This window comes from Panthera leo, chromosome B1 (assembly GCF_018350215.1).
Source record: "Panthera leo isolate Ple1 chromosome B1, P.leo_Ple1_pat1.1, whole genome shotgun sequence".
NCBI lineage: Eukaryota > Metazoa > Chordata > Mammalia > Carnivora > Felidae > Panthera > Panthera leo.
In genome coordinates this window covers 42,379,246-42,399,786 of record NC_056682.1, presented here as the reverse complement: position 1 = coordinate 42,399,786, position 20,541 = coordinate 42,379,246, and the positions used below count along the sequence as shown (strand labels likewise).

Genomic DNA, 20,541 nt, shown 5'->3' with positions numbered 1-20,541 from the left:
GCATACATTTAGATGTCACAGATACTGGCACCTTCACCTTTCTTATGGGATCAAGAGGGCACATGTGATTCTTCCATGATTACCCAGCCTAGCAAATGGAATCCTCATTATTCTTGAAAGATGTCAAGACCAGGATCTTGTATCTTGCTGATTAGATTTCACACCTATTTCGGTGAACTTTAATTCTTTTACAGCTTTTTCTTATTATTTTAAAACCAATGTAAGAAGCTGAATCTTTTTTCTCTTTGGATGTAACAGTTCAATGTTGCTGTCATAAGGGGTTTGTGAAAATTCTAGACAAATGTCACAAAGCTGGTAGCTAGCTTGGGCGGGACAGGGACATGCTGGGTGTGTCACTGTGGAAAACTGCCCCTCGGCCAAGAAAGACCAGAGACTCAATACCATGGGCATCGAGATTGAGAGACTCAGAAAGACTCATCCTATTTAAGTTTGCAGTCCACAATATAAACAAGGACTACCGACTTATTCATTCATAAGAGAAATTTAACTGCCACGCTGGAGGACAAGTGATTAGTGAAAACAAAGGGAGAGTGTCCTGAGGACGATTTCATCTTTGTTAAGGTTTGGAGAACTAGCCTCACAGCAGAGACTTCTTACTACTTACTGACCACCGCAACATTTAGCTTTGGCTATGGAACAAACCATCCCCATACTTAGTAACTTAGACTGACAAGAGTTCTATTTAGCTCCTGCTTCTGTGGGGCAGCCCCGGGGGTTCTTCTGGCCTGTCCTCAGCCATTCTCTGGTAGGTTCTCTCATACATCTGTGGTCAGTTGCCAGGCCATCCATTGGCTAGATGTTGTACTATGACTTCACTCCCATGTCTGGTGACAGGCAGGATGCTGGCTAGGGCACCTTGATTTTTCTCCACTGGTTTTTGCATCTACCATATCAGCACATAAGAGATCTCACCATGAAAGGGCTAGATAGTCATTTGCCAAATTCTACCTTTCGGTCTCCCTTATTTGTACACACCATGCTCACCACTCACCTTCTTTGTAACATTACCCTTTCCAGAAGAGGGGTGCAGTATAAGAAACTAGACATTACCTAATCATAAGAGTCACACACCAGGCCTGCTTCCCTGAGATTAAATCCAGATCAGTCTGCAAAACGCACTCACTTATTTAGATTTTTTTTTTTAATTACTCTCATGGCTAGTGAATTGGTTCACAAAACTTAGTCATTCATTTGGGAATATTTTTCCACTGACTCCCATGGCTAGCTAATCTCTTCCATAAAGTGTAAATTTTACCAATGTCACACTCAAGAGAATATTCATTGTTTTTTTCGAATCCCTCAATAGTGCAGGAAGGCAGCAACTTCACCTCCTTGTTGCCAAAGCAGTTGACAGGTATGGGCAGAATTCTGAAAAATCCTAACTGCCCCAACCACACTCTTTCATTCCCTACGAAAATGTGTATGTACACATCACGGAACATCCAAGCTAGTCTTTCTCGTTAAAAACCACAGTTTGGAACGGGTGTAAAATTAAGTGCTAAAAATGCCTGTTCTGTTCTCTGGGATGGTCGACATGGAGAGACATTAGCCTGAGGGAGACAGACTGACTGGGGAGAAGAATTAATGGAAGCACATGGCTCCTGTGGGCAGGAAATGCTTTGATAGGCCTTTTCCTCTTTTTGTTACCAGGAGAGCCTTGACAATAGACTCCACCTTAGAGCAGCTGCTTTCTCCCCTTGTGATGATCACAGCACATTTTCCTTGTCAGACTTGTAGTCTGCACCAGGGAGTGCTCAGGAAGGGACATGGACAATGTTGGGGATCTGCCCTTGAGCCTCTGAGCTGTGTGATGGGTGGAGACGTCACCCCAAGACACACAACGAATTCCTCTGGCAGGCGCTTCAGGAAGGCCATCTGCTTCTGTTGTTCCTCTGACCTTTTGTTGGAACCCACCTGAAATTGGAAAGAAATTACCAGAATAAAACTAAGCCTAAGGCAGTTTTAGACCCTGCTTCTTGTTAAAGCAAGTCAAGTTAGCAAGCCTTGGTTTAGCACCTAACAAGTGCCTGCTATTACATTGGATATTGGCAGTTGAGGGAAAAATGAGAGTTTTGTTCAGTCCCTTCACAGTGTCAGGGCCAAGCGGGATGCTGAATACTTTTAATCTTTTCAATATTTTTGCAAGGCAAGTTTTATTATCCCCATTTTATAGATGAGGAAACTGAGGGTCTGGGAGGGTCACCAACTTTTCCAATGTTGTTCTAGCCTCATAAGAATTCAGGGAAGTACCAGATAAGAATTTTACCTCTCAATCCCATATTTGATTTGATGTCAGCCCTGATGTACCCTTTACTCTGATGCTAAACACTTTTGATTCCCCAATTTCCAGAGGCTCTATGAAACATTGGAAATCAGGAGAGTTGGTTTTCTCCCTATTCTGACCTGGGTCATGGTCACTTAACTTGCTGGTTTCAGCCCTCTTAATAATGTAAGAGACTGAGACTAAAGACTGAGACTAAATGAGATTATAGGCCTTCTAATACCTGAATCTATAACTGTTTATAAAATGAAGTATCGACTACACTCCGATTAGGATTGCTACCATTAACAAACAAACAAACAAACAAACAGAAAATAATAAGTTGTGGATGAAGATGTAGAGAAATTGGAATCCTTGTGCATTTCTGGTGGGGATGGTAGATGGTGCAGCCACTGTGGAAAACAGTATGGCGTTTCCTTAGAAAATTAAGTGCAGAGTTACCATATGATCCAGCAATTCCACTTCCGGGCATATGCCCTAAATAATTAAAAGCAAGGATTCTGACATGTATTTGTATGCCCATGCTCAAAATAGTGTTATCCAAAACACAATAGCCAAAACATAGAAACAACCCAAATGCTCATTGATGGATAAATGGATAAACAAAATGTGGTATACACATATTGTGAAATATCATTCAACTTTAAAAAGGAAGGGAATTTGGATGCATGCTACAACACTAGTGAATACTGAAGACATTATTCAGTGAAATAAGCCATTATTTTGTGAAATAAGCCAGTCACAAAAAGACAAGTACTGTTTGATGCCACTTATTGAGATATCTAGAGTGCTCAAATTCAGAGATTGAGCCTTGGATGAGCAAGGAGTAGAGAGGTTTTTTGTTTTGTTTTGTTTTGTTTTTTAATAGGTACAGTTTCAGTTTGGAAAGAAGAAGAAGTTTTGAGGGTGGATAGTGATGATGGTTGCCCAACAATGTGACTATACTCCATGCTCCTGAATTATATTCTTAAAATGGCTACAATAGTACATTTTTTCCTATTTTATAGTAAAATGTATATTTTACTATAATTTCAAAAATAGTTGTGGTGCCTGCGTGGCTCAGTTAAGCATCTGACTCGTAAATAATTTTAATGTTTTTTTTTTTAATTTTTAAGAGAGAGAGAGAGAGAGAGAGAGAGAGAGAACAAGTGGGGGAAGGGAGGGACAGAGAGAGACAGGGAGACACAGAATCCAAAGCAGGCTCCAGACTTTGAGATGTCAGCCCAGAGCCCGACACAGGGCTCAAACTCATGCAACTGCAAGACAATGACCTGAGCCAAAGTCAGATGCTTAACTGACTGAGCCACCCAGGTGCCCCACAACTGACTCTTAACTTCAGCTCAGGTCATGATCTTGCAGTTTGAGAGTTTGAACCCCTCATCAGGGTCTGTGCTGTCAGATTTCAGACTCTTTGGATCATCTGTCCCCCCTTCTCTCTGCTCTCCCCTGCTTATGCTCTGTCTTAAAAATAAATAAACATTAAAAAAAGTTTTAAAATGTGGGATGGGGGTGCCTGGTTGGCTCAGTCAGTAAAGCCCCCGACTTTGGCTCAGGTCAAGATCTCAGAGTCTGTGAGTTTGAGGCCCGCCTCGGGCTCTGTGCTGACAGCTCAGACCCTGGAGCCACCTCAGATTCCGTGCCTCTTTCTGCCTGTCCACCACTCATGCTCTGTCTCTCTCCGTCAAAAATAAATAAACACAATTTTTTTTAAATGTGGGATGGATTTTTATAACAAAACTTAAGAGTATTCCCCTTTCTTGAAATGTTGGCATTATTCAATTTCCTAATTATTTTTAGGGGCTTTCAAAGTACTACTGGTGTAAACTATGACCAAAGGGCTTGCTTGCAATATAAATCTCAGTGTATAGGATAAGTAGAAGTTATTCTGACAAATGATAAAGAAGAGAGAATTTCAAAGAATGGGACTAGTTTATGACAAGATTTTGTGTTTGGAAAAGCATAACTAGTCCAAGAAAATGAAAACAAGTTGGTGTTGCTGGAGCCCAGAGAGTAGGGGAAAGAATGGCTTGTGCTGGAAATGGAGACAGAAACAGGGCTAAATCCTCTGGGGCCAGGTTACAGACTTTGCATTCTGTTATCGTGTAAATGGAGCCACTGAAGAATTTCAAGCTGGAGAAAGGCAATATTCTGGTTTGTGTCTTTAAAAGGTCAGTCTGGCAGTATTTTGTAGAAAGGGCTGGTGGGTAGCAGTAGCATGAGAGTACACAGCTTTTTAGGATGCTACTGCAGTTGCCCAGATTGGTGTGCATGGGAGTGAAGATGGAAAGAAGTAGTTGGATTTCAGAGATATTTTGAGAGGAGACACCAACAGAACTTGGAGGCACACTGGCTTAATCCTCAGTGTTATTTCTCTAATAAGTCATTTTCTCCCAATGCCCCGGTCACACTGCCTGGACCTCCTAATGCCCCGGTCACCCTGCCTGGACCTCCCAATGTCCTGGTCACCCTGCCTGGACCTCCCAATGTCCTGGTCACCCTGCCTGGACCTCTATCACAGTCCACTAGAGCACTGTTGTTGTTGATGGAGGTCATTACCTTTTACCTTCAGCTTTTACCTCTCAGTGTGCCCTTTACATGATAGCTAGATTTAGCTTTCTAATTTGCCACTCCATACACATCACTTGCCTGCTCAAAACTTTCAAAGTCTACCCACTGCCTACAGAATCAAGTCCAACTCCATCAGCCTGGCATGCAAACCATTTTATGACTCCATCTCTCTTAATGTCTCTACCTCATCTCCTTCACATGGACTCAATAAAAAACTGTTTATTTATTTGACACTCATTACAGTCCAGATGAATTACCACCAACAATGTGTTATAAAGCATTCCTCTCTGACATTTTCACTCACTCTGTCTTTATGGAACACCCTCACCCTGGTTCTCCCTCTGTGAATTCCACTTCTTGTTCTGGATCAGAACTCATTTCTTAGGAAGCACTCAGTGAGCCTTAACTCCTCCTACACCGGCTAGCCATTCTCCCCACCATCCTCTGCCATTCATTGCTAGTAATATTTTTAAGGTGTCAGTGGAAGTAGAAATCTTACTTTCTGTTGAGAAGGTGATCCATATGCAGAGAATGTTGCTGATGACCTAATCAACAACCAAACACTTTGGCCAGAGCAGTAAGATGGGCAAAGGGACAGAGAGGCTGAGAGACAGGAGAAAAGAAAAATCGCAAGTACCAGGAAGGGAAGGCAGGAAATGCCGGGAATTCTGTAAAATCAGTATTGAATAACTAAGTAGGTAAGCAAACAAACAAATAAATATATGTTTGACAGCTTTGTCTAACTACAATTTTGAACTGTACATAATTTGGGAATAAGCTATGGCCTCCTCTTAATGATGGCATAGCTAGAACTTACTAGGTCAGTTCAATCATTTCTGAAAACATGGCTCAAGGGACACAAGATGAATAGGTTCTGCTTGAAAATATCTGCCATGCAGTTGGGGGAAGGGCAGGAGGAGGACGGATACATAAACAAGTAATGATAACTTAGGGCAGTAAACACTACCAACGAAAAATACACAAGATAGCAATAATAACCTAGAAGAGGAAGAGTGTTCTTGTGCCCAGGGAAGCATTGATAACTGGAATTTGCTCATGCCCTAGTCTGACTGGAGATTTCTACGCTGACTCCACTATAATCTTTTCTCACACTCTGTGCACCTGGCAGTCACTCACACCTGCTGTGTGCTGTGGCCTCTCTGGCCCCAGGCACTACCTTCAGACCCCACATGCCTCATCCTCTGTGTTCTAACCCAGAGCTTCCCAAACTTTCATGTGCCTACAAATCACCCGGGAATCTTGTTAAGACTCAGAAGACTTAGGAGGTCAGTGGAGGCCGGGGATTCTGCATTACTGAAAAGCTCCCAGGAGATGCCAATGCAGCAGGACCACAGTGGTGGCCCTGAAACACCCTTTCCTCCACACACTCAAATCCTCTCCGTCCCTTATGGTCTGAGTCAAATGTTTGCCCAGCGAGCGGAAGTAGCTTCTAAACTTCAGGGTTGTGCATCAGCGTTTTCCCCAGTTGTGAGCTCCTTGAGGGAAAGACATGGTCTAACTCACTCAGACTTGATCTAACTCATCCAAACTCCAGGCTGGTGTCTGTTACAGAATTGGGCCTTAATAAATACTCGCTCGGTTGAATTTGAATTGAACTCAAAATATGCTTGCATATGGAATAAATGTGTGTGTATGTTTGTGTGTATGCCCTACTCCGTGTAGGTAGAGCAGGTCAGAATACATAGAGAAGCCAGGTCATTTTACTAATGTGTCACCAAGAATTACAATAAAACATGGATCATAGTTATCAGGATGGGAGAAGGTCCCCTAGAATATAAGCTTGATGAAGACAAGACACTTTCTCTTGTAGGTCACTGGATCCTCAGAGCTGAGGGCTGTGTCTTGCATGTAGTAAATAAAAATTTTTGTTAAATGGTAAATAAAGAGAATAGGTACTGAATTTCAATTCCTTAAAATAAAAAACACAATATTAACCCCCCAAAAATGAAACCTATGTTATGATCTTCATTTTTTCTTTTTTGTGATAAAGTAAAAACAAACAAATGAACAATATTCCGGGTATTTCCACTCAAGAAAAGAAGGGCCAAAAATAATCTGAAGGTCTTCCCCTGTGAAGAATATATGTTAACTTTTTTGCACTAAGTGTATCTTCGTAGCAATAAAGCAAAATTTAAGATATTTTTCCATGTGAATTGTCTTTTTCCTTAAATTACAGATTGTTTTAAATCAACAAAAGGCTTTGTTTTTTGTTTTTTTTTTACTATTAAATATCAAAGGAGACCCATTTAATTGCAAACATAAAAGCTTTTTCCTTGCCTCTCCTTTCAATTTTGCTGATGAGGAAGATTTTGCAGCCTTACTTGGTACCAAAATAGCTCTGTTTTGCTGACCATTATCATCTTCACAGGGCGGAGCAATGATAATGAACTCAGAACACAGGAAGTTTACCCTTTCACAGCATTAAAATAGAATTTCTTATTACAAAGATACCTCTCCCACAGAGAAAAAGCAACTAAATTTTTATTTTCTGGAACTTGTTGATATTACCAGGCTGTACTAGTATATTAAGGTATTCGTGCAATTCATACTTGGGAAATATTGCTTCCTTCTATATTTTTACTTGAACGGTCATTTAAAAAATAATTTGACACGTTCCATTGCCTTATAAGCATTTTAATCACTGTGGCTTAGCTGAAGACAGAGTCACAAGCAAAAAACTTTTTAGGAATCCACATTTTTCCCTGAAGAATTATGTAGTAACAATTAATTTTAAATGGTGATTTCAGAGTAGGAATAACACTGCACTGCTGAGAACCCAGTGTAAGATTGGCTTGGTAGAAATGGAATTTCATTCAATTGGGGAAATAATGCTGGCAGGTATCTACTGTCAGCCCCACTTTACAGCTGAGGAACTCAGCACCAGAGCAGATAAATAACTTGTCCAAGGTCTCACGTGAACGTGGGAGGTGAAAGTCTGACTTGTCTTCCTGACCCTGGACCCCACATGTACCAGATACTTTTAGAAAGCTTCCATCTATTTTATTTATTTATTTATTTATTTATTTATTTATTTATTTATTTTTAGTTTATTTATTTATATATTTTGAGAGAGAAAGGGAGAGTGAGAGACAGAGAGTGTGTGTGTGCCTGCAGGGCTTATGCATGAGCAGGGGAGGTGCCGAGAGAGGTGAAGAGAGAGAATTCCAAGCAGGATCTGCTGTCAGTGCAGAGCCTAGTGCTGGGCTCCGTCTCATGAGCCGTGAGACCATGACCTGAGCAGACATCAAGAGCCAGAGACTTAACTGACTGAGCCACTCAGGTGCCCCTCTATTATCTATTTTATCTCTGTGTAAAAAGTGTAACATGCAAGGATGTCTGTATCTCAGCTAGCATAACTTCGCTTTGTTCATTCCCTCAATAAACATTTACTGGGTTTCTACTATGTAATTGGCAATGTGTTAAGTGCTAAAAATAGAAATAAACTACAGCAATGTCAGGAGACACAGAAAACTCAAGATGAATGCAATTTGAAATTGCCAATGTTTGACTGCTTTTGAGTTACAAAAATGTCACTTTCATGATTTATGCTAAAGCCTGTTATCCAATAAAGAGAATGGCACACTTCATTCCAATTATTCTAACTTAATATTTTAGAAAGGAAAACATTTCCACATTGTTTCTCAACATTTCGATTATACTGGATATGGAAGTGAACTGTTTCTTTGGGTTAAATGCAAGTCTGGCTCCCCCTGAGATGGATCTGGCCTGAAGGAGCCACACTGCGTTTCTACCCAGGCTCCGTCGCTCCCTTGCTCTGTGACACCAGGCAAGTCACTTAACCTTTTGGTTTAATTTTTCTCATTTTATAATGGAGAGAATTTCACCTATTTTAGAGGCTCATTCTCGAATGAATGAGCTACCCAAGGACTTGTTTAATCATTTCTAGTCCTCTTGCTCTCAATCCCTTTATCCTTATTTCCATCTGAAGACATTGGAACAGAAACTATCAACATTTCAGTTTCCAAAGACTTCAACTTTCATCTTGTATTATGTTTAAAATTCCTTCTGAATGAACTTGTTCTGTAATTTTACCACTGCTCTAGAAAAAATAAAGGCAGATTATCACCATGCCAAATGTTTTTCAGGGAACTCCTCTTTGACCTCCAGTGTTAGCCAGTCTCAAACTGACTCACCAATTTCAAACCCCAGGGCTTCCCTGAGAAATGCACTTGGATTATGGAGGTTAATTGGCAGTGCAGAACTGATGTCACAGAGGCAAATCAACCTGCTAAGGACTGACATCTGTCACAAGTAAGTCTGGTCCGCACTCAAGGCGTTTCCAGAGCGAACAGGAAATGATTCAAAACCAGGGTTCGCCAGAACAAGTGTGGTGGTTTCCTCTGTGCATAAAATAATGGAGATCTTGCATCACAAACCTTCTCTGAATAGCCTTCCCTGTGATTCATCAGGGTCCAAACATCGTGAGGTAAGGGAGATCTTTTGCGTGCTGTGTTTTTGTTCTTTTACCTGAGGACAAGCAGTACCTAGGAGAGTTAATACTCCACTAATACTCAAAGTTCCTACACCTCCCCCCACTGTTGTTTAAGTGAGAGGAGTCAAATTCAATGTAAGTGCTCTGTATATAGTATATCGTTTCTACATACTCCTATATGGGTAGCCAGATACTGTGCTAGGCGTGGATAAGAAGTTGGGTTTGCATGAGTAAGTAGAAGTCACAGATATAAATAAATATATCATTTCAGAATATGGTGATAGGTCTGAAGTATAGATTGCTATGAAAGACAGTATCAAGGAGGACCTCATTTATGTTGGGCCTTACTAAGAGAAGGACTTCTAAGTGAGATCTAAAAGATATCTCAAGCAGGTGAAGGATGGGAGGAAGAGACAGAGGGCCTGAGTGTGTGAAAGGTCTGGGCATGCAAAGGTTCTGATACAAGAGCTGGTTTGGCAGCTTGGCAGAGAAGACAAGCCTGGTGTCTGGAGTGGAGCTCGTGCAGTTTGGACTTCACTCTTCAAGCGACGCAAAGTCAGTGAAGTATTTCACAGAGAAGGATGCAAATTGGGCACATATTTTTAAAAGTGCACCGTGGTTGCCATGTGCAAAGTGGATAGGCTAAGGGGCAAATGGAGAAGGTAAGGGAATCATAGTGGCAATGAGCATTAAGGGAGACCCTAATCAGTGATGTGGAAAAGATAAAAATGATGGAAAAGGTGGCTAGAGGTACAGAACAGGAAAAGAATCCATCAAAGAGAGAGGCTGTGTGCAAAATCCGTGGGATATAGCAAAACAGGTCAGCAGAGAGTGAAGACAGAGAGGGAGCCCTGGTAATGACTTACAGCAGTGGTAGGCTAGAGGTGGTGGGGAGGTGATTTGCACACTGTAAACCTCAGCCTTTCTTTTAAGACCTAGAACAGCCCCCTCATTCTCTTCCTTACATCCACTTCCACCCTGATCCAATAGAAGTGAAGTTGGCTCATGCAGTAATACTGACCCTCACGCTAAAAATTGCTGTCCATTTCCCAGTGGCCCTGGCCCAAGTCAGTCTCCGTGCACACTCTGACGTTCTTCGACATGCAGATGTGTATCATCTTTTAGGGGTTAGCCAAGTGTGACTTGTAGGGACCCCCCCCCCATTGTTCCCCACAGATGAATGGGCCTGCTGCCTTGGTGGCTGGTGGAGAGAGCTTCTCCGGCTGAGGCACACTTTGCCCTTTGAGTGTGATTAGTAAGAAAGAGATGATTGTATTCTTAAAGGTCTCCCAATGACCAAATTTGGCCTCTGAGAACCGGACAGAAACATTTCATATGAGTCATGCCGGTTTGCCTCATTTTCTGTCATTAGTTGTTATGGAAACCACACAGCACAAACCCAAGAGTTCAGAATTCCTGCAGTTAGCCTCAAACTTACCCATAGGTTTATACAGCAAACAAGTTTGTTTACTTTGTTAATCTTTAGCTACTTCCTGCCCTGTTCAAATTGGAAGCTAAAGAATTTAGCACTGCCTGGAGCCCATGTTGCTCTTTTCACGTGAATCAAAATAACAGACATGCCCTTATGTTCTGCCCTGAGGATGCTATAGATATGCTGAAGAATTCTAAATTACTTCCTGGGTTATCTGTTCCTTAGATCAAAGCTGCTTCCTTGCTAACATAGAAACTATACACATGTGATAGGAATTTAAGAATTCTTCACACTATCTCTTCTGGGTTCATCCCAATCTCTTGGCAAAATCTCTGGTCAAATCTTAATAGCCACTGGGTTTACTTTGGGAAGTATGCACTTTAGAGAGATGCTTGACAGATCTTTGCTACTTGGACTGTGATGATATCTACACATCTTTGAAAACTCAGACACAAGAAAGTTGTATGTTCATGGTGCCTCTTGATTATTCAAAGATCAATGGCATGCTTTGTGGTTTCTTCGGCAAGGAGTTTTAATCAGACAGACCTAGATTCATAAAATGATAGTACCATCTATACGAGTTGTTATAAAGACCAAGAAAATTAAATGGGAAATTACTTAGAACAGTTCCTTATACAGAGTAGATACCTAATCATTGTTAATAACCTTTCCTTTTCCATTAGACTAGCTGCCTTTAGCCATTTTGCTGCTTAATAGCACTTCCAGCTGCATTTGGGCAAGATGAGTGAATTAACAGGTAGAGAATGTAGAATAATTTTTTTAAAAAAGATTTATAATTAGGACAGCCTGAATACCCTTCAGGTGTTCCATCTCACTTGAGCTATATGATGTAACTTAGGGAAGTGACTTAACTTCTATGAGCTGTGACCATAAACTGGAAAAGTTGGAGTAAATACTCCTGAAGCTAGGCATTTTGACCAATATAAAGAAAGCAACGTGTAAGACTACTAGCCCTGATGAATTTCTATTTATCTGTAAAAGATTGCACAAAAGAAAGAGAACAATACAAGGTGGAGAAGAGAGAAACATGGAGTAGAGTGACAGATACATTTGGTGGAGTGGATAGAATTCAAATTATTATTCAGTGTTCCCCTGCCATCTATCACCTATGCATGCTAATGAGTCACATTAACGATATTAAATTCAACTTGACTGACTTGTGCTCTCTCACATTATAGGAACTTGGTCCCTTGCAAAATCTCATCCAAGTATTTCTGTGAATCAACAGAGACAGTTTCACGTGTGCTTCCTGGTCTCTCAGGTCTATAGGTTCGTATTTGTTGATGTTGGTCAGCTGTGAGGTCACTTAGGAGTGGTCACTCATCACTCCTAGTGACATTGTTGCTCTTCCCACAACTATGCAGAATATAACAAAGGTATGGAGCCAACAATGCCTGCTGGCACTGAGTGATACTTTCACCTAGAGACACTGGCATTTTGAAGGATCAGGAGAACTCCCCTCCTCTTCCCCTCCCTGAGGATATGAACATACCTCCACCTTTCCCATTTACAATACCTTTGGGTATTGAAGTAAACCCTTTGGGTTCTTGAATGCTGTGGCTTCTCAAGAAAAGAGCTGTTTATTGCTTCTGCTGATATCCCTCTCTTCATAGAGCTCAGTATTAGTCCATGGGCCTAGAAGGGGGCAAGTATTGTCTCAAACCCATGTGCTATGTCTCTTCCCCTCTTCCAGCCCCAATTATTCATGAAAATTCAGCTCTGAAGGCCTTGTCCATCATTTAGCAAATATGTTCAGACAGGTCAGAATACACACTTGACTTCAAGCTACCATCTTCCACTAAGGAAAGATGGAACTTATCTAAGTGGGAAGGAAATTCTAGCTGATGGACAGTAAGAAAATACCATGATAGGTTTAAGAATTTATGACCCAAGTCCTGAGAGAGAATAAGAAATAGGGCCAGGTTAGGAAAGGCATCAAGTGCTAGGCTGGGGAGTTTATACTGAATGTGACAGGTTATAGAGAGAGTTATTGCAGAGATAAAGACAGAGATAGTTGAAACTTACATCAATTTCTGTTTTTTTTTTAAGTTTAATAACTTAGAATTAAATCCAAATGTACTGAGTGCTGATGCTCATCTTTGTGTAAATAATGTAGCTTTCTAAGCATCAAGTTATTCTTCTGTGATATTGGGGTAATTCTACCTTTGTTTAGTGTGGCTATGAGGAGTAAATCAGATGATATATGTAAACTCGGTAGAAAGCTTAGTGTATAGTAGGAGCTCAATACATGTGTCCTTTTTCTTTCTCCTTAATAGAAAATCAAGGTGAAATTATTTTCACCTTTAAAAAAGCTAAAAGAAATTTTAAAAAACTAAATTTAAGAACACCTGTATATTTTAATTATTCACCCATTAATGATGAGAACAGTTTTACTCTCAGAACTTAAGTAGTACTATGAGTTAAAGAGTTTTTTTTCTTTCTGATAAATCATACCTAATTATAGATTACATATATTACTGAGATGCAACAAATAAAAATATTAACAAAGATATCCTCTCTTTTAATGGGTATGATGTTATTAGAAAATAAATTTATCACATTCACTTCCTCTGAGCTCTTCCTACATTATTTAACTCAATGTGTTTTATGACATTTTCCTCTAATTTATACATAGAAATCATAGATTAAAACAACAATAGCACAGGTGGCTGGGTGGCTTCGTTGTTAAGCATCTGACTTTGGTTCAGGTCATGATTTCATAGTTCATGAGTTCGAGTCCCACATTGGGCTGGACTCCTCTGGGTGAGCTGGAGCCCTGCTTCAGGTGAGGACCACTTCTCTCTCTACCTCTCTGTCTCTCTGTCTCTCTCTCTCTCTGCCTCTCTTGGGATTTTCTTTCCCTCTTTTGGCCCTTCACTCACTTGCACCCTCTCTCTCTCTCAAAACAAAAACAAAAACCCCAAAACAGCACTATTGACCTATATTCACATACCAGAAAATTCACTAATTTGTAAATTCAGTGATTTTTACTATATTCCCAGAATTGTACAGCCAACACAGCAGTGAATTTGAAGACATTCTTATCACTTCTCACAAAACCCTATACCCTTTCCCAGCCATCCCCTTTTCTGGCTCATCCCCCTTCCCTAGCTCTGGGCAACCACTTTCTGTATCTGTAGATTTCCCTATCCCAGACTGTCATAGGGATGAAAATGTATTATATACGATCTTTTGTGTCTGGCTGGTTTCAGTTAGCATAGTATTTTAGAGGTTCATCCATGTTATAGCATGTACCAATACAGGCACACTTAATTTTATTGTGCTCTGCCTGACTGCATTTCTCAAATACTGCTTTTTTTTTTTTTCCGTGAATGAAGGGTCTGTGGCAACCTCGCATCCAGTGAGTCCACTGGTACTATTTTTCTAACAGCATTTTTCAGGTCATGTATGTGTCACATATTGGTAATTCTTACCATATCTTAAGTTTTTTCATTATTTGTTAAATAATTATTTTTTCATTACTTTTCATATTCGTTATGGTGGTCTGTGACCAGTGATTATGACTCGTTGAAAGTCAGACAATGGTTGGCATTTTTTAGCAATAACATACTTTTAAATTAAGGTACATACATTATTTTATTAGAAATAATGCTTTGCACACTTCATAGTCTACAGTGTAATGTAAACATAACCTTTATATGCACTGGAAACCAAAAAATTCATCAGACTTGCTTTATTGCAAAACTTGCTTTATTGTGGTGGTCTGCAACCGAACCTACAATATCTCTGAGGATACATCTGTACTTTATTCCCTTCCATTGCCAATAAATTCCATTGTATGAACACACCACATTTTATTTACCCATTCATCACTTAAGGGACATTTGGGTTGTTTCCAATTTTTGGTTATTATGACTAATGCTGCTATAGGATTTTAAAATTTTAAACCTAGAAAGTATTATATGACTTACCCAGCCCATTCCCTCTCTATTTACACATAAGCAAAAGAAACATCAGAAAAGGTGGATGGTTAGGCCATGTCTCACTGATGCTTTTCCATATCAGAACTTTAACTAGCACTCAGAACTTCTAATTATTTTTTGACTGCCATTCCTACACCATCAATAGTTTGCAAAGTTTCAGAAAGAAGACCTTGTGGTAACTGTTATAGTGGATGCAATAACAGATAAGAGCCATTCTTGGTACCCTCAGCACTATACAATTTAGTGAGATGGTGATTGTATCTGATTTTATTCATCTCTGAAACACTTATCTTAGTGCAGAGCACATAATGAGTGTATAATAGGAAATTGTGTAATTGGTGCATCGAAAAGCTGAACTCATGGGGTATAAACATATAAGCAACTGTACTTGACTTTTATTTTCCCTTTAAGCTTGCTCATCATGGTATTTTTTTCCATACTCCTAGATAAAAACTTGGATAGGGTCCAAGAAATTAAAAGGCCTAAAGTTTCTTTATATCACAAAACAGACTCAACACTTAGAATGCCAAAGCCATGCAATAGTGAAAGGTTCCATCTTCATTGGAAGTGGTTTTCTCTCCCACTTGCAATAGGCCAGCGGCATGCCGGGGCTGGAGGGAGAGATCTAAGGGAGCTGGAGACCTCTCACAGTGCTATAGTGGCATGGCCCTATGCCTCTGGGGCTGGCAAAGGAGCTCACACGCTTCTGTCTTGTGTGATTGCCTTCATAGGTTCTTTAGAGACTCTTCTGTCCTGCATCCCTGGCTCACTACACTTCTCTTGACATGGATGATTTACACTTTTGTGGCTTGTCAATTTCTCCTTCCTTAGTCTCTAGGAAGATAGCAACACTTCAGCCTCTCTCTGTTGAAGCCAAATAGCCTTTGCTGGTAGCCTTATTGGAAAATTCCAGATATGTTTTTTTTGTTTTTTTGTTTTTTTGTTTTTTTTTATGGATAGTCCATATCCAGTTCACTAGAAATACTTCTGTGCCCTTTGCCCCAAAGAAGTTCAAACCCAATATAGCTTCTCTTCAGCTCATCTACCAGCAGCAGGTAGCGGGTTCTTATTTCACCCTTTATATTTCTCAGAACTTAAAATTCTGTCTCTCTCTCTCTCTCCATTCTGTTATGTCCTGCAGGTCACATATATTTTGCGTTCTGACTAGTTTCCTTGAAATTTCTGTCTTGACTTGAGGTGATAGGGGAATGTTTCTCCCACCTGCAGTGTTTCTGTGTCTGAGGTAGCCAGGAGAATTCGAATCACAGCTTTCTCCAAGGTAATACTCCTGAACATTCCTTCCTCAAGCTTTTTACTGTAATTGTAGGCCAGTGTTTCAAAAGTGGATCTGCTTTAAAAACAACAAAAAAATCCATAAAATCTTTGGGATTTTGCACCTAGATCTATTATCTTACCTTGAAATATGATAGCTATCATTTCTCGGTATCTGAAATGTAATTTCCAATTTAACATCAGGTTATGCTTCTATTTTTTTTATTTTTACTTTTAAATTAAAAAAAAAAAAGATTTCTTTTAGAGAGAGGGTGTGTGTGCTGGGGAAAGGGACAGAGGTAGAGAGAGAATCTTAAGCAGGGTTCACACTCAGTGTAGAGCCTGACACAGGGCTCGATCCCACAACCCTGGGATTGTGACCTGAGCCAAAATCAAGAGTGGGATGTTCAACCCACTGAGCAACCCAGGTGCCCAGAAGGCAGGGTAATATAATAAAGTAACACTGCTCTGGGGAGATAGTAGCTATCACATATGGAACTCTACTTTGTACAAGACACCATGTTAAATAATTTGTAAACATTATCTCATCAACTTGTAGCAACTCATTGATAATAGCAATTATGATCTTCATGTAATAAATCAAGGAATTAGATATTCAAAATTTATATTTAGAGTGGTATTCTGAATGTATCATGTAGCTGGATGCTTTCAACAGGAAGAAACAGAACCCCCTCAATCCCTACCTCCCCCCCCCCCCACCAAATACCTTAAACAACAGCAACAAATAGACTATGCTACATAGTAGTTAATTCAGAGGTAGGGCAACTCTGGTATTACTTAACTTAATGGTTCAAAGATGGGTCAAGAATCTGGGTTCTTTTCATATTTCTGTTCTGTAGTCTTGGTATTTAATTCTGTCTTGGGCTCATTCGTTTTTTGATCATATGATGGTTGCTACATTTCAGAAATCACATCCAGATGAAACCATGCTTAGCAGAAGAAAAGCTGTTTCTCCCCTTTAGAAAAAAAAAAAAAAACTTTTCCTAAATATGCACCCAAGAAACTAAACAAAATGGCATTTTGTAGGAAGGAAGAAAGAGGAAGATATACTGCAGATGCGGAGTGGGCAAACTTAGCCACAAGAGTGTAAGTGACTTGCCTTAGATCAGGAGGTGGGATTTGAACACAGGTTTGTTTTGCTCCAAAATGTATGCTCTTGTACCATGGTATACAGTAATGCTGTGCAACCAAAGGGACAGTAACTTGGGTTATAGCTCTTGTAGTTATGTAACTTTAAGAGATTGCTAAGTTCTCAGATGCTCATTTCTTTTACAAATAAAATCAGAGTTGTGTTCTAGTGATGGCCTTGCTTTTTAATAGCAGTGGGACTGACAGTACTTTCTGCCATCTTTTAAATTTTTTAAATGTTTTTATTTATTTTTGAGACAGAGAGAGATAGAGCATGAACAGGGGAGGATCAGAGAGAGAGGGAGACACAGAATCCGAAACAGGCTCCAGGCTCTGAGCTGTCAGCACAGAGCCCGACACAGGACCCGAACTCACTGACTGTGAGATCATGATCTGAGCCGAAGTCGGATGCCCAACCGGCTGAGCCACCCAGGCGCCCCACTTTCTGCCATCTTTTAAAAGAAAAAATTAACAAGAGTACATGATTTTAGTTCTTTAACAAGACTGGTCAGTATCCTGCAAGTAACAATACCCATGTTTCAATTGTTAGTATTTTATTTGTACTCTGTAATGAGTTACTACATAATGTAGCCAGATGGCTGCTCAAAAGTTTTAAATATTCATCTCTAGAGACAGCAGATTTGTGGTAGATTAGGTGGATTCCCAAAGTGGATATATGGATCAATCAATCAATATAAATACATAGAGAGTGAAGACAAAGTGGGTCCATGCAGTCTAACCCTGTGCTATCATAGCCCAGGCCAGTTGCCAAACTTGAGCTTCAACTGTGAGAAAATAATCCAAGGAGGGCCACATGTGGAGCCAGTGAACCGCTGAGCTCAGATCATCAGGGAATGCTACCTGTTAGCTAGATTGCTGCTAATGCCCTGTTCATACTTACTGGTTTGGCTTGAAATTTTAGTATATAGAGATGTTTGCCCAGTGATGGGTGAAGACATAATTGAGACAGCTTATTTCCAAGCTTTCTTCCAAACTTCTTGTATATTAATTTCAAGAGTTCATAGAATAACTCTCAAGTCCCTAAATCATGAAAAGAAGCCTCGAACATTCCAACTAAAGCTCTGAATTGTAATTAGAAGTATATAACACCTCCTTATCACCCATATCTCATTCATTCAACTATCCTGGTCAAAATGAAGCCTCCCTGTTAACACACATATTCATATTTCTGTTCTGTAACCTTGGTATTTAATCCTAGCCTGGGCTCATTCCTTTCGTGATCATATGATGGTTGCTACATTTCAGAAATCACATCCAGATGAGACCATGATGTTCATCACACAGCGTAATTATTTGCCCATTTGTAGGACTCCGTGTTTAATGCCTGGCACTGCACCTGTCTGTGCACATCAGGAAGGCAGCAACTGTGTGTTTCTTTTGTTCACCATGATATTGTCTGGCATGGCATGTAGTACACATTCAATAAATATTTGGTGAATTAATGAAGGACAAGGCATTGCATTTCAAAAATTTGGACATGCGATGTTTACTTTCTGAAGAAACCACACAACCTTTTGCAAAAGGAAATTGCTGGTATTTTTTAAAACTTCTCTGCTAAAAAAGACTTGCTCATCTAATGGATTTAAAACATTTGATAGTGAAGAAATATTATACTACTAAAATAGTATATTTTCTGTACATATAATGGTATATTTTTATATAAATAGTACACTGTTTTTAATTCCTGGATATAAATTTAATATTTTAAGATAAGGTAGAGTCACAATGGGCTAAATTTGCTAGGCAAATCAAATAAAACTTATTTAACATTTATTTATTATATAATATAGTTTTGTGGACTACATTCATAGTCTACTATGAATACTAGAGATTTTTAACCCCCTTATTTTACAAGTTAACAAGTATTGATTCCGATAGGTGACTTGATTGGATCTGTATGAAGTGTCAGATTGAATAGGGAATACTAATCCCAGGTCTCCTAATTCCTAGTCCAGTGTTTATTTCATTTTGCTGCAATTTAAAAACAAAATGTTATATGGGCACAAACCTATATCATTTTGTTACATAATTTCAGAAAAGGACAGAAAACAAGGAACTTTAATGATCTATTGAAAGTAGTTAGAATTTTTAAAGTAATTTATTTTTAGTAAAATTAATTCCTCTATTTTAAAGAAACACTAACTTTTTCACTTCAGAATTTAAAAAATGTTGCTGTAAACTGTGATATATCCATAAAATTGAATACTATTTCACGTTAAAAAATTAGATTTCAGGGTGCCTGGGTGGCTCTGTGGTTGAGCATCTGACTCTTGATTTCTGCTCGGGTCATGATCCCAGGGTCGTGGGATTGATCCCCGCTGATTGGGCTCTCCATTGAACGTTAAGCTTGTTTGAGATTCTTTATCCTTCTGCCCCTCTCCCCTGTTCATGCTCTCTCTCTCTCTCCAATAAAAAAAAAATAAACTATTTAAAAAATTTAGCTTTCAATCCACAAAAGACACAGAGGAAACTTAAATGTATATTGCTGAATAAAAGAAGACAATTTGAAAAGGCTATATGCTATATGGTTCCAACTATATGACATTATGGAAGAGGCAAAACCATGGTTTTGATCAGTGGCTTCCAGGGATTAGGGCAAAGATAGGATGAATAGGCAGAACACAGGGGACTTTTAGGACAGTGAAATTATTCCACATGATATCATATTCCATGTGGATACCTATCATTATACAGTTGTCAAACCCTTAGAATGTACAACACCAAGAGTGAACCTTCATATAGACTATGAACTTTGGATGATAATAATGTATCTGTGTAAGTCCATCAATTACACCGAATGTCCCACTCTGGTGGAAGGTGTGGATAATGGGAAAGGATGTGCAAATGTTAAGGAACGGGACACGTACTAGTTTCTACTCAATTTTGCTGTGAACCTAAAACTACTCTAAAAAAAATAAAGTCTGTTAATTATATATAAATAAATACATAAGTAAATGTTGTTCGTTCTTTTTTCTTTTCATTTGTGGTCATCCCTATGGTACAAAACTTTCAAGTGCATTGCCTTAAGGTAGCATGAAGCAGCACGGTATGGTAAAGCCTCAAGCTGCAATCATGCCCAATACATAGCTCTGCAGGCTGCCACTGCCCCACTCCATGGGTACCTTTCATGTAGACTATGATGTGATTCCTCTCCCCTGGAGTTTTACAATATGGCACCTCTTGTTCAAACGCATCCTCCTTTAGATAACTGGCTGTATGCCTTTGGTCAATACAGTTAAGCTTTTAAAATCCTTGCTGTTTCATTTCTTATAAAAATTGGGATAACATATACTTCATAGAGCATGCCAAGAGATGCCCTGAAAGGGATCATCTCTATGTGGGGCAGAGATCTATTAAG

The 20,541-nt window shown here is 39.5% G+C and overlaps 1 long non-coding RNA gene across 1 annotated transcript; it reads left to right on the top strand.

Moving 5' to 3' along the window:
* Window positions 1-338: 338 nt before the first annotated feature.
* LOC122216900 lies at window positions 339-1,980 on the top strand. The gene is made up of 2 exons (XR_006201177.1): window positions 339-582; window positions 1,672-1,980. It is a non-coding gene; the product is annotated as an uncharacterized LOC122216900 (long non-coding RNA).
* The last annotated feature ends 18,561 nt before the right edge of the window (window positions 1,981-20,541 follow it).